The sequence below is a fragment of the Triticum aestivum genome, chromosome 7B (assembly GCF_018294505.1).
Source record: "Triticum aestivum cultivar Chinese Spring chromosome 7B, IWGSC CS RefSeq v2.1, whole genome shotgun sequence".
NCBI lineage: Eukaryota > Viridiplantae > Streptophyta > Magnoliopsida > Poales > Poaceae > Triticum > Triticum aestivum.
In genome coordinates, this window is record NC_057813.1 from 75,912,250 (window position 1) to 75,922,847 (window position 10,598).

General features: G+C 44.1%; 1 pseudogene; it reads left to right on the forward strand.

Annotated features, from left to right (window-relative positions):
• The first annotated feature begins 5,349 nt into the window (after nucleotides 1–5,349).
• LOC123155683 (pathogenesis-related protein 1-like) lies at nucleotides 5,350–5,905 on the forward strand (annotated as a pseudogene).
• The last annotated feature ends 4,693 nt before the right edge of the window (nucleotides 5,906–10,598 follow it).

Genomic DNA, 10,598 nt, shown 5'->3' on the forward strand with positions numbered 1-10,598 from the left:
ACTCAAGATCTTTTCCACATAGTGAGATTGAAACAATGTAATCCCACCATCATCATCTCTCAAAAACTTGATGTTTAGAATGACATCAGCCACTCCTAAATCCTTCATCTCAAAATAGCGAGATAGGTAATCCTTGACCTCCTTAATAACATTCAGATTTGTTCCGAAAATCAGTATGTCATCAACATACAAGCAAAGCATAACTCCCTCGCCCCCACCATGGCGATAGTACACACATTTTTCAGCTTTGTTCACAACAAAGCCTGAGCTGTTAAAGTTCTTTCGAACTTCTCATGCCACTGTTTGGGTGCTTGCTTGAGTCCATACAAAGACTTAAGCAACTTGCACACTTTCCCTTCCTGACCATCTATTACAAACCCATCTGGTTGTTCCATATAAATTTCCTCATCCAACTCTCCATTTAGGAAAGAAGTCTTAACATCCATTTGATGAACGATAAGACCATGTGAGGCAGCTAGTGAAAGTAGAACTCGAATAGTGGTCAGTCGAGCCACAGGTGAGTAAGTATCAAAGAAGTCTTCACCTTCCTTTTGGGTATAACCCTTAGCCATGAGCCGAGCCTTGTACTTTTCGATAGTACCATCACGCCTAAACTTCTTCTTGAATACCCATTTGCATCCTATAGGTTTGCACCCATAAGGACGATCAGTTATCTCCCAAGTTTCATTCGCCAAGATGGAATCCATCTCGCTACGAACCACTTCCTTCTAGTAGTCAGCATCTTCCGATGCATAGGCTTCGAAATAGAACTGGGAGTATCATCTATGAGATACACAAGAAAATCATCACCAAACGACTTTGATGTCCTCTGTCTCTTGCTCCTAGTAGGAACTTCATTGTTCTCCTCCACAGGGCTTTCAAAGTGTTCCATCAAAATGGCAGGTTCGGTAATTGTAACTGGTTCCTGATTCGATGAACCAGGCATCCCCTAATTAGATGAGGTAGCCATATCCTTCATGGTAAAGATATCTTCAAAGAAAGTCGCATCATTCGACTCCATGATTGTACTGACATGCATGCCAGGTACCTCAGATTTTACAACCAAGAATCTATAGCCAATGCTATGAAAAGCATATCCCAGGAAAACACAATCCACAGTCTTTGGTCCAAGCTTCCGCTTCTTTGGAATTGGAACATTGACTTTCGCCAAACAACCCCATGTTCGCAGATAAGAGAGTTTTAACCTTTTCTTCTCCCATTCCTTGAATGGAGTTATCTCTTTGTTCTTTGTAAGGACTCGATTTAGGACATGACATGCTGTCAATATCGCCTCCCCCCACCATGCCTTGGAGAGACCCGATGTGTCTAACATGGCGTTAACCAAATCAGTTAGAGTACGGTTCTTTCTTTCGGCCACCCCATTTGACTGAGGTGAGTAGGGAGGCATCCTCTCATGGATTATACCATGTTCCGCACAAAAAGCATCAAACTCATTGGAAAAATACTCTCCACCACGGTCGGACCTAAGCCTCTTGATTTTTCGATCAAGTTGGTTTTCCACTTCAGCTTTATAGATCTTGAAAAAGTTCAAAGCCTCATCCTTAGATTTCAGGAGATACACACGGCAGTATCTAGTGGAGTCGTCAATTAACGTCATGAAATATTTCTTTCCACCTTTTGTCAAAACACCATTCATTTCACATAGATCTGAATGTATAAGTTCTAGTGGTGCAAGATTTCTCGTCTCCGCAGTCACGTGAGACTTACGAGGTTGCTTAGCTTGCACACACACTTGACACTTAGATCCCTTGACAGTGTTGAAACTAGGGATCAAGTTCAACTTCGCTAATCGCGACATGCAACCAAAGTTAACATGACAAAGACGTGAATGCCACACATTTGATTCACTATTGTTGCAAATATGATTAACAACTTTATTGGAAACATCTGATAAGGATAAACGAAACAGGCCTCCTGACTCATAGCCTTTACCAACAAAGGTTCCATACTTGGAGATTACAAAGTTATTCGACGCAAAGACAAGCTTGTAGCCATCTCTACACAGAAGAGATCCACTAACAAGATTTTTATTGACGGAGGGGACATAATGCACGTTCTTCAGCTGGAAGATCTTCCCCGAAGTAAACTTCAGATCGACCGTGCCAACACCACGAACAGAAGCACTTGAACCGTTGCCCATCAGCACGGTTGAAGTCCCTGCGGTCTGATAAGACGAAAACATGGAAATATCACCGCATACATGCACATTAGCACCCGTGTTAATCAACCAATCAGGAGAATGACATACTGAAAGAATAGTGGGAAATATACCATACCCAGCATCCTTCATGTCAGTGTCTCCAATGACAACATTAGCGGTCTTGCCGCCTTTCCCAAGATGACACTTGTCATAGCGATTAGGACAACTAGGAGCCCAATGATCAGGATCTCCACACACATGACAAGCACCTTTCTTCTTGTCACTCTTCTTGAAGTTCGTGTGTTGTACAGCCTTGTTCTTCCCATCAAACTTTTCTTTACCATCAAGCTTGCCCTTGTTCTTGAACTTGTAGGACTGGAAGTTTTTCTTCTGTACCAGATTGGCACTATATCCTCCCTCAATACCTCAAGCACGTGTGTCCTTTGCTCTCGCCTTTTCTTCCACATCAAGAGTACCAATGAGATCCGGAACGGAAAACTCCTGTCTCTTATTCTTCAGTAAGGTAGCGAAGTTCCTCCATGAAGGAGGAAGCTTAGTGATGATACCCCCGGCAACAAACTTGTCCGGTAGCATACAATTGAAGTGCTCAAGTTCTCTAGCAAATGACTGTATCTCATGAGCCTGCTCAACCACGGAGCGCTCTTCAGTCATCCTGTAATCATAGAATTGCTCCATGATGTACAGCTTAGTGCCGGCATCCGAGACCCCAAACTTGGCCTCAAGTGCGTCCCACATATCTTTTTCATTGTCAATTGACGCATAAGCATCAACTATGTTCTCACCAAGAACACTCAAGAGAGAAGCCTTAAACAGAGTATCCATTTTCTGAAAAGCTTGTGCCTATTGAGCATCAAGTTCTCCTTCAGGTCTGCCAAGAGTGGCGTCATAGCAACTCATGGTTTGAAACCATAAGACTGCTCTCACATGCCACCTCTTATAGTGGATACCCTAGGTCTCATGGAAACAGCAAAACCACTTGGGGTAAATTGCCTATAATAAGGTTTTTGGATTGTTGGAGAGCAATTTACCGAGTGATTTTTATTAACAGAAATACAAGATAAAGCATGACTAGTGTAGCAGTGATAAAACAAGCCATGCGATTTGACAAAGAGAAGGTAAACAACATCTGCATATATGAACCGTAACTAAACATATCTTGAGAAGACAGTATAGCAAGTTGCATATATGAAATAGAGTCTAACATATCTAGGGCAAATACTAGAACAAGAAACTGTAGCAGAACCTCCAATAGAAAGTGGAGAAACACGTACGTGACAGCAGCAGGAGCAGAGGCACTGGACTTGGGGTCGGTGTCCTCCATGTCGTCGAGGAGGTTGTCGACGTCGGGGAAGTAGTCGTCGTCGGGGAAGTAGTCGTCAGAGTCCGGGGCGTCCTTGACGAAGAAGTCAGTAGTCGTGCAGAGCGCTCCCCAAAAACCTTATCACCCTTCTTCCATACAGGACTCAAAAGGTGCGGTTTCAGAGGCCTACTGTCCCGACCTACGGTGCACGCCACAAGCCGGGATGAGGAAGATCGTAGCAGCATCGCAGTGTTGAGGAACCGGTGGCGAGAGGAAGAATGAGTTCTAGTGCGCCTTTCTGAGAGGAGCGACCTCCCTTTTATAGGCGCAAGAGAAGAAGGCGAGAGGGCAGCGACGGAAGGTGAAACGAAGAGACGAAGACGAAGCGTACAGCCAGCAGCTGAAGGGATGCACCGTACGCATTCAAACTCCACTATCGCAAAAACTTTTCAGCTTTCGTGTGACCTTTCGTATACCCATAGTGCGTGGCAAAAATTTAGACATCGTCTCGGCTCATTCCCGCGGCGCGGAGCGGCGCGTCGTGACGAGGCGTGGCGGGCGGCGGAGGAGGAGCGCGCGTGGATGTCCCTCTTGTTCTCATGCTCATACAAGTGGGGAAAGAGCCTCCCTTATAAAGAGGTCCAACTCCCTCTAAACTAGCAATGTGAGACTAAACTTTAGTTCCATCTCTTGCCTCGCACGAATGGGCTGCGTGGGCCTCTAGGATTTATTAGGAATTTCTGAAACTGTTATTGGGCTAGGCCCAAATAGACAAAATTCCAGCAACACTTGTTGTGCCATGTGTCTGGCATGGATGACAACAGTTGGGGTGGACGGTACAAGGGCGAGTGATGGATCCGATGACGAAGGCTTGATGGAGAGGCGGTTGGGTGGAGTGGCAGAGGTCCATCAAGGCTTGAGCATCGTCCGAGGGGGTGCGCCCGGGGTGGTTCCAATGGGTTTGGGTGGGTCCAGGCTGCCGGAGTCCGACACAGAGGACATGTGAACTTATCGGTCTTGAGGATTCTAGCCCAAATTAGGGGTCCATGTCCTAAAAGTGCCAAAACAGTCAAGTCGATCCAGACATTTGGGGCCGAAATGAAGGTCCGCGTTGGAGATGCCTTGACCATCTCTTGAATAAAACTCTGACTAGATACAGTGCAAGGTCCTTGGTTAGTCGTTGCTTACAAAATAAACCAAGTTTTGTTTAGCATCATTTCTTGTTTTTATAGTAGACGTGCCTAATTGCATACAAATAAAAAACATCAATGCTTAAAAATTCATTTTCACCGGCATCTCTCTAATCAGCTTGCATTGTACATGGTCAAAGATGATAAAGCGTGATATACAATGGCTTTGCATTAAAAAAATAACGTGTGTTTTGCCAGCACATGCGGTGAGCAAAGTATGATTACAAACGAATGCAACCCAGCATCTCAACTAGCTGATTTTTTTAGGGAACTCAACTAGCTGATTTACGTGTAATGAAACATATACACGCTCACATGCATTTGTTAATGGGTAACGCAGCTGGCTAATAATCACCTACTCTCTGATTAGCACCAGAACAATTTCTCCACACGGACGTGTGGTGCCAATTTGATAGAGAACACATTCTTCTCCTAACTAAAGATTGATAAAAGCGCGAGCTTTCAGACCCAGCAATGATAAAAGGTTAGCTTTCACACCCCACGGTGCCATCCAATTTAGAAAAACCCTTTGGCGCCTTCACCAGTCTCCACTCACCAAACTCATCCGGGCCAAGCTTCACCAGCCCCGCTTTCTAGCTCCTATTTTACACCATTACAACAGTCACGGCTCACATCATTTGCACCATTGTACTTGTACTAGCTTGATCGTCACAGCAATGGCCTCCACCAATAGCTGGACCCATGAGATTGAGTCGCCGGTCACTGAATCGCGCCTCTTTCGCGCCGGCGTCATGGACTGGCACACCCTGGCCCCCAAGCTCGCGCCACAGATCGTCGCCAGCGCCCACCCTGTTGAAGGAGAAGGCGGCATCGGGTCAGGCAGTTCAACTTCACCTCAGGTATGCATCATATACAATTCATATCACCTGCAGTCTAGTACACATGGTAAAAGCATAACATAGAGTTGACCTTGCAGCCATGCCCTTCAACCTCATGAAGGAGAGGCTCGAGTTCATTGACGTAGACAAGTGCGAGTGCAAGTCGACCCTCATCGAGGGTGGTGGCATCGGCACGGAAATCGAGATGGCAACGTCGCACATTAAGGTGGAGCAGGCGGCCAACGGCGAGAGCGTGGTGAAGGTGAAATCGACATACAAGCTGCTGCTAGGCGTGGAGGTGAAGGATGAGATCACCAAGGCCAAGGACTCTGTCACAACCATCTTTAAGGCTGCCGAGGCCTACCTTATCGCCAACCCGGACACCTACAACTAAATCAGTCGAGAGGGATCATATATGATTATGCTTTCCCTAGCTTGATTTTGTGTGCTTTCCTCCTGATCTAATAAAGCTGCTCCAACCGACAAGTAGTGATGCGAGCAAACTGAGCACGGTGTGGACTTGAGAATTTTAAAATTTGTGTATTTGTAACTATCAAAGGTGTTGTTGTTTGATGATGTTGCTGCTTGCTTATGTATATTCCTCATGATTTTGTACTGGAATAAAAGGATGTATCAGAAACACATAAAGAACATGTATATATATTTCGAATTGGAAGTTTATGGGCCAGGGAAGCCTTATGTTTGCTCGATTGAACATAATTTCATTTGCTCTTTCGAATGTATATGCCATTGCGTTTTATTATTGACATCTTCCTTTTTTTGGCAAGTACCTCTATTAGCCCATGCAGCTTCTTCTGCTGTAGCTTTGTTGACGTTTCAAGATGTAAGAGCTCAGCCAAGGCTCAGGTTTCTCGTCAGAAACTAGGGTTTTTTTCCCGAAAAGGGGGACGTACTCCCCGGCCTCTGCATCAGAACGATGCATACAACCATTTTTATAGATAAATAAAGAGGTTCAACAAGGTCTTATAGTCTGAAAACAAAGTAACGGCAAGCTCACAGAGAGCCACAACGCCATGAACAAAAAGTCAAGAGGCCACAACCGGCTATCATAAGAAAGATAGGTAAACTAATCGCCTATCCTATTACATGACCGCCATCCAAACCGTTTGAAGATATCCTGTGCTACCATCTCCCACCGGATAGATCCAGTAACCAAACGCTCCCTGGCCTCCGTCGGAGTGAGTAACGACCACATACGGATCAGCGCAATGGCTCGGAATATAACCTGCAAAAAAATGAATATTTGTTGTTCTGTTAAACATATACTCACTCCGTTACTTTATAAGTCATTTAAAGTGCATCCGGACGATATGGACTGTCCGTCGGAGCGAATTCGATGGTCCAGATCCGATGCAATACACTGATGTCACGTGTATTATATCAGACCCCGAGGGGCATTTTCAGGAGAAAAATATTTCGAACTGATCAGATTTTCTCTCCCAAATATTTCGAGGGTATTCTCGGTACGAATTTCAGGGCTATTTTCGGTTCAATTTTTATCTCGTTCGCTAGGGTTTATTCCTCGTTGCCGCTAGGGTTTTAATCCTCTTCGCCGGCAGGATCTAGCCGCTCGTCGCGGCCCCTCCCTCCCTCCACCCCAATTCCCTCGCGATCTCGCACCACCTTTTCAACGAAGAACACGAGAGGAGGCGCACTGCCCTCCCCGCGGCGGACGCCGGCGAAGATTCGACGCCATCCCACGTCCCAGTCCTCCATGCGGGTGCCTATAGCCACAAGGTTATAGGAAACCTCTTTCCCACACCCCAATTGGTTGTTTGCGTCCTCTACATCACCTCTCCGCCACGGCTGCAGCTTTGATCTGGCCATGCATCTCGTCCGATGGCAAGGTGGTTGGGTATGGATCATGTTCTGCGGGACTAGATGAAGCCGGCCGCCGGCCTCGACGGCCAGCCCCATTCGTCCAGCCCCGACTGCAAGATCTACAAACGTTCAATCGTTGCATTCATACACTTATACATTTCATTCAATATGTATTCTTTCAATTTGGCTGATAGGTGAGATTTGGATATCAATAGAGATGATAAGCTATTAATTTTGGAATGTACTATAAATAATTCATAGCTTATGTTGCTCAATATTTATGATGCTCGCTTCTTCTTGTGCAATTGTTGGACTGGTATCAATAGACTTGACATGTGCTTTATAAGAAAAATTAGATTCACATGGGATATCCACCTTTTGAAGATTGGCGTTAATTCTTATTATGATGTTTTAGCCTTGTTAAAGGGAGAGTAACGATCCTCGCAAAAAGCAGAGAGAAAGGAATGAGCATTCGATTCTTTCATATGTTGCATTTCATTCTTCCGTGTTTAGTTATGTCTAACATTTGTTACATGCACACACTTGACAAGGTTATCACAAATAGTAATTTTTCCTCTGTTTTGCAGGGATATGACAGAACATGCTATGTGATTCCCTGAGGCAGGATGGATGTACCATGTCCACACCACTGTGCTCCTGAAGGTGATCCCTTCAATTCAGCGTTGTAGCACCTGTAGAGGCCCCCTATGGTACGTGCTTCACTCTTGTTATCTTATGGTCTCTGTTATTGGCTTTGCGGCCTGCCTACGAGACATTGACTGTGTCGTTTTCTGGGATAGCTGGGATTGCGTGTTGACTCACAATCCATTATTCTTCTAGGGTTGCCAGTGCGCTGTAATTGGTCCGAACCTTGCCCATGCACTGTTACTATCACATGGTAGTAAAAAGCAAATATAGATTTCTACGAGATCCAGTAGAGACCAAATTTATTTGAAGCAAAATATTATAACCAATATTATTGAAGTTTTACAATTTGACTCATGCGCAATGGACCAAGAACACGGCTAGGAAACCTTCTTCGGGACTAAAACCCAACCACACCCTACTCTATCGCTTTATGGCCAAGTGTACACTCCACATGTAAGAATGAACCACACTGTTGGACTATCTGCTTGCATCTTCGTCGTCTTCAACCGCAGCTGCATCCGATAGCCTAGCATGGTACTGCTTGAACCTATTCCAGCATTTCATTTTGTTGTAGGGTGAATCAACAAGCACAACAGGTAGCTCTCTTCTGAATTTCTCGATGTAGGCCTGCATGCAAGGATATGTTAGTATCGTTCCATAAGTTTTAGAAAATGACATAATTTTAGGTGTTACTCTACGTACTTCTCATATTGCATCCTCAGTTTTACTCCCGTAAATAATTCGATGTTCTTCAGCATGTATAGTGCACAATAAGAACTGCAACATTTTATGTTGTTAGATCAGCTTTTCAGATATTAACAATCTAAAACAAAAACAAAAGCTAATATTGTTGACTGACGTCTCATCGACTTTTGGCACATTAATGTTTCGTACTTGTCATTGTGTCACGTTAATGTCTTCCCATGCATTGTTTTCTATCTCATTGACTCACCTCGCTGCTCTCAGATGTGCTTCCATCCCACGTACCTGCAAGCCCAATGGGATGAGAAGTTGCCTACGACTAATACTTACATACGATGCTAAATCCTTTGTTATAATTAAATATGTTGAAATTCTCACCACGTTATTTACTTCTTTGGGTACCATACAACGGAAAAGTGAATCAAGAACCTGAATCTCTTTCCTTCCGGGGTTTATGACCACAAGTAACCAGTGGACGTTTTGGTTGTTCGTTGGTAGGAAAACCTGGAGTGCACAGATAATTAGATCAACGTGTATAGTAATAAAAAAAATCTGTTCTACATCAGGTTAAAATACCATATCATGTTTCAGGTAGCTGGTACCTTGTGTTGTTCTAGGAATGCCTGCCAAAGCATCCTCGTAGCACTCCTCTATCCTACCATCTCTTTCGAGTTTAGCGACGCCAGCCACCCTCTAATTGTAAACCAGTTGTTCGTCCCTTGTGTCAATTGGTTCATCATGACGCATGATCTGGATCGCAGCATCAACCACCTATAACAATAATCAAGTTAATTGTATTGTACAAAAATGAAACTTCATAAACTAATTTGTGAAATATCTTACTTCGCCACCCAACCATACGCCATCTTCAGATCCATCTTTTTGGGTGAGGCATTGCAAATGCTTCGATAGCATGACAATGTCATCAACTAAGACCATTTGTTTTTCATGGTTTGTAGTGTTGATCAGCGACGCCACGAAATCCTGTCAAACCACATCTAGCTGGTCCCTCTGGGTTTCAGGAACTTCTGACTTCTTTTTTAAGTTGCTAGAGCCGATTTTCCTCTTTTTATTGTTCGTGTCCTCGGAATCATTTGTATACTCTGATGGAGTCTTGTTTTTCCTTTTTTTCTTCTCAGTATCATACGAAGCATACTCGACATTCTTAAATAATTGCAATACCACACTTTTCTTTTTGCCCCCATGATTTGGTGGCGTCAATTCAACCACACTTACTTCTTGCTACTTTCGAAAGGATTCATCATGGTTGTCATCATCTGTGAAGGCACGGGGCTCTTCATGCTCTCACGATCCCGTAGCCTTCACAGAGTGCTGCTTACTCCATCTATTGAACGGATTCTGTCATATGAAATAAACCGCGTGTTAGCCTTTAGCAGATTCTTGATCAATTATAGGTAAATGTGCATCACCTGGAAATCTTAAAGGCTTGTGGTGGCTTTGAAATGCATTTTCTTATCCAAACTAGGAGCACCCTGGATATCATCCACCTCTTTCAAAAGCTTATAAATACCACTGAGATCTTGTTTGATTTTTATTTCAACTCTCTCGAATGCTTCTCCTATACGTGGAAGATCACATGTTATTTCTGAAACGACAATGATTGTTTCATAATTAAGTTAACATGCGTACGTCAAAATCTTCATCAAGGTTCTTCATGGGGGGGGGGGGGCTCCATGTCATCATTTTCTATTCCCTGCTTACAATGGTGCTTAGCAGCGACCTCCGTGTCATCATTTTGTTTCCCCTGTCAGAAGCCTGCTCAACATTCTCAACAGAGGCCTCCATTGGGTGTGAAGGTGCCCCGAGGTCAGAAAGATGTATGTCCTCCACTCCTGGAAATATTCCATCGCGTTTTTTCTTTAAAAAATACATGT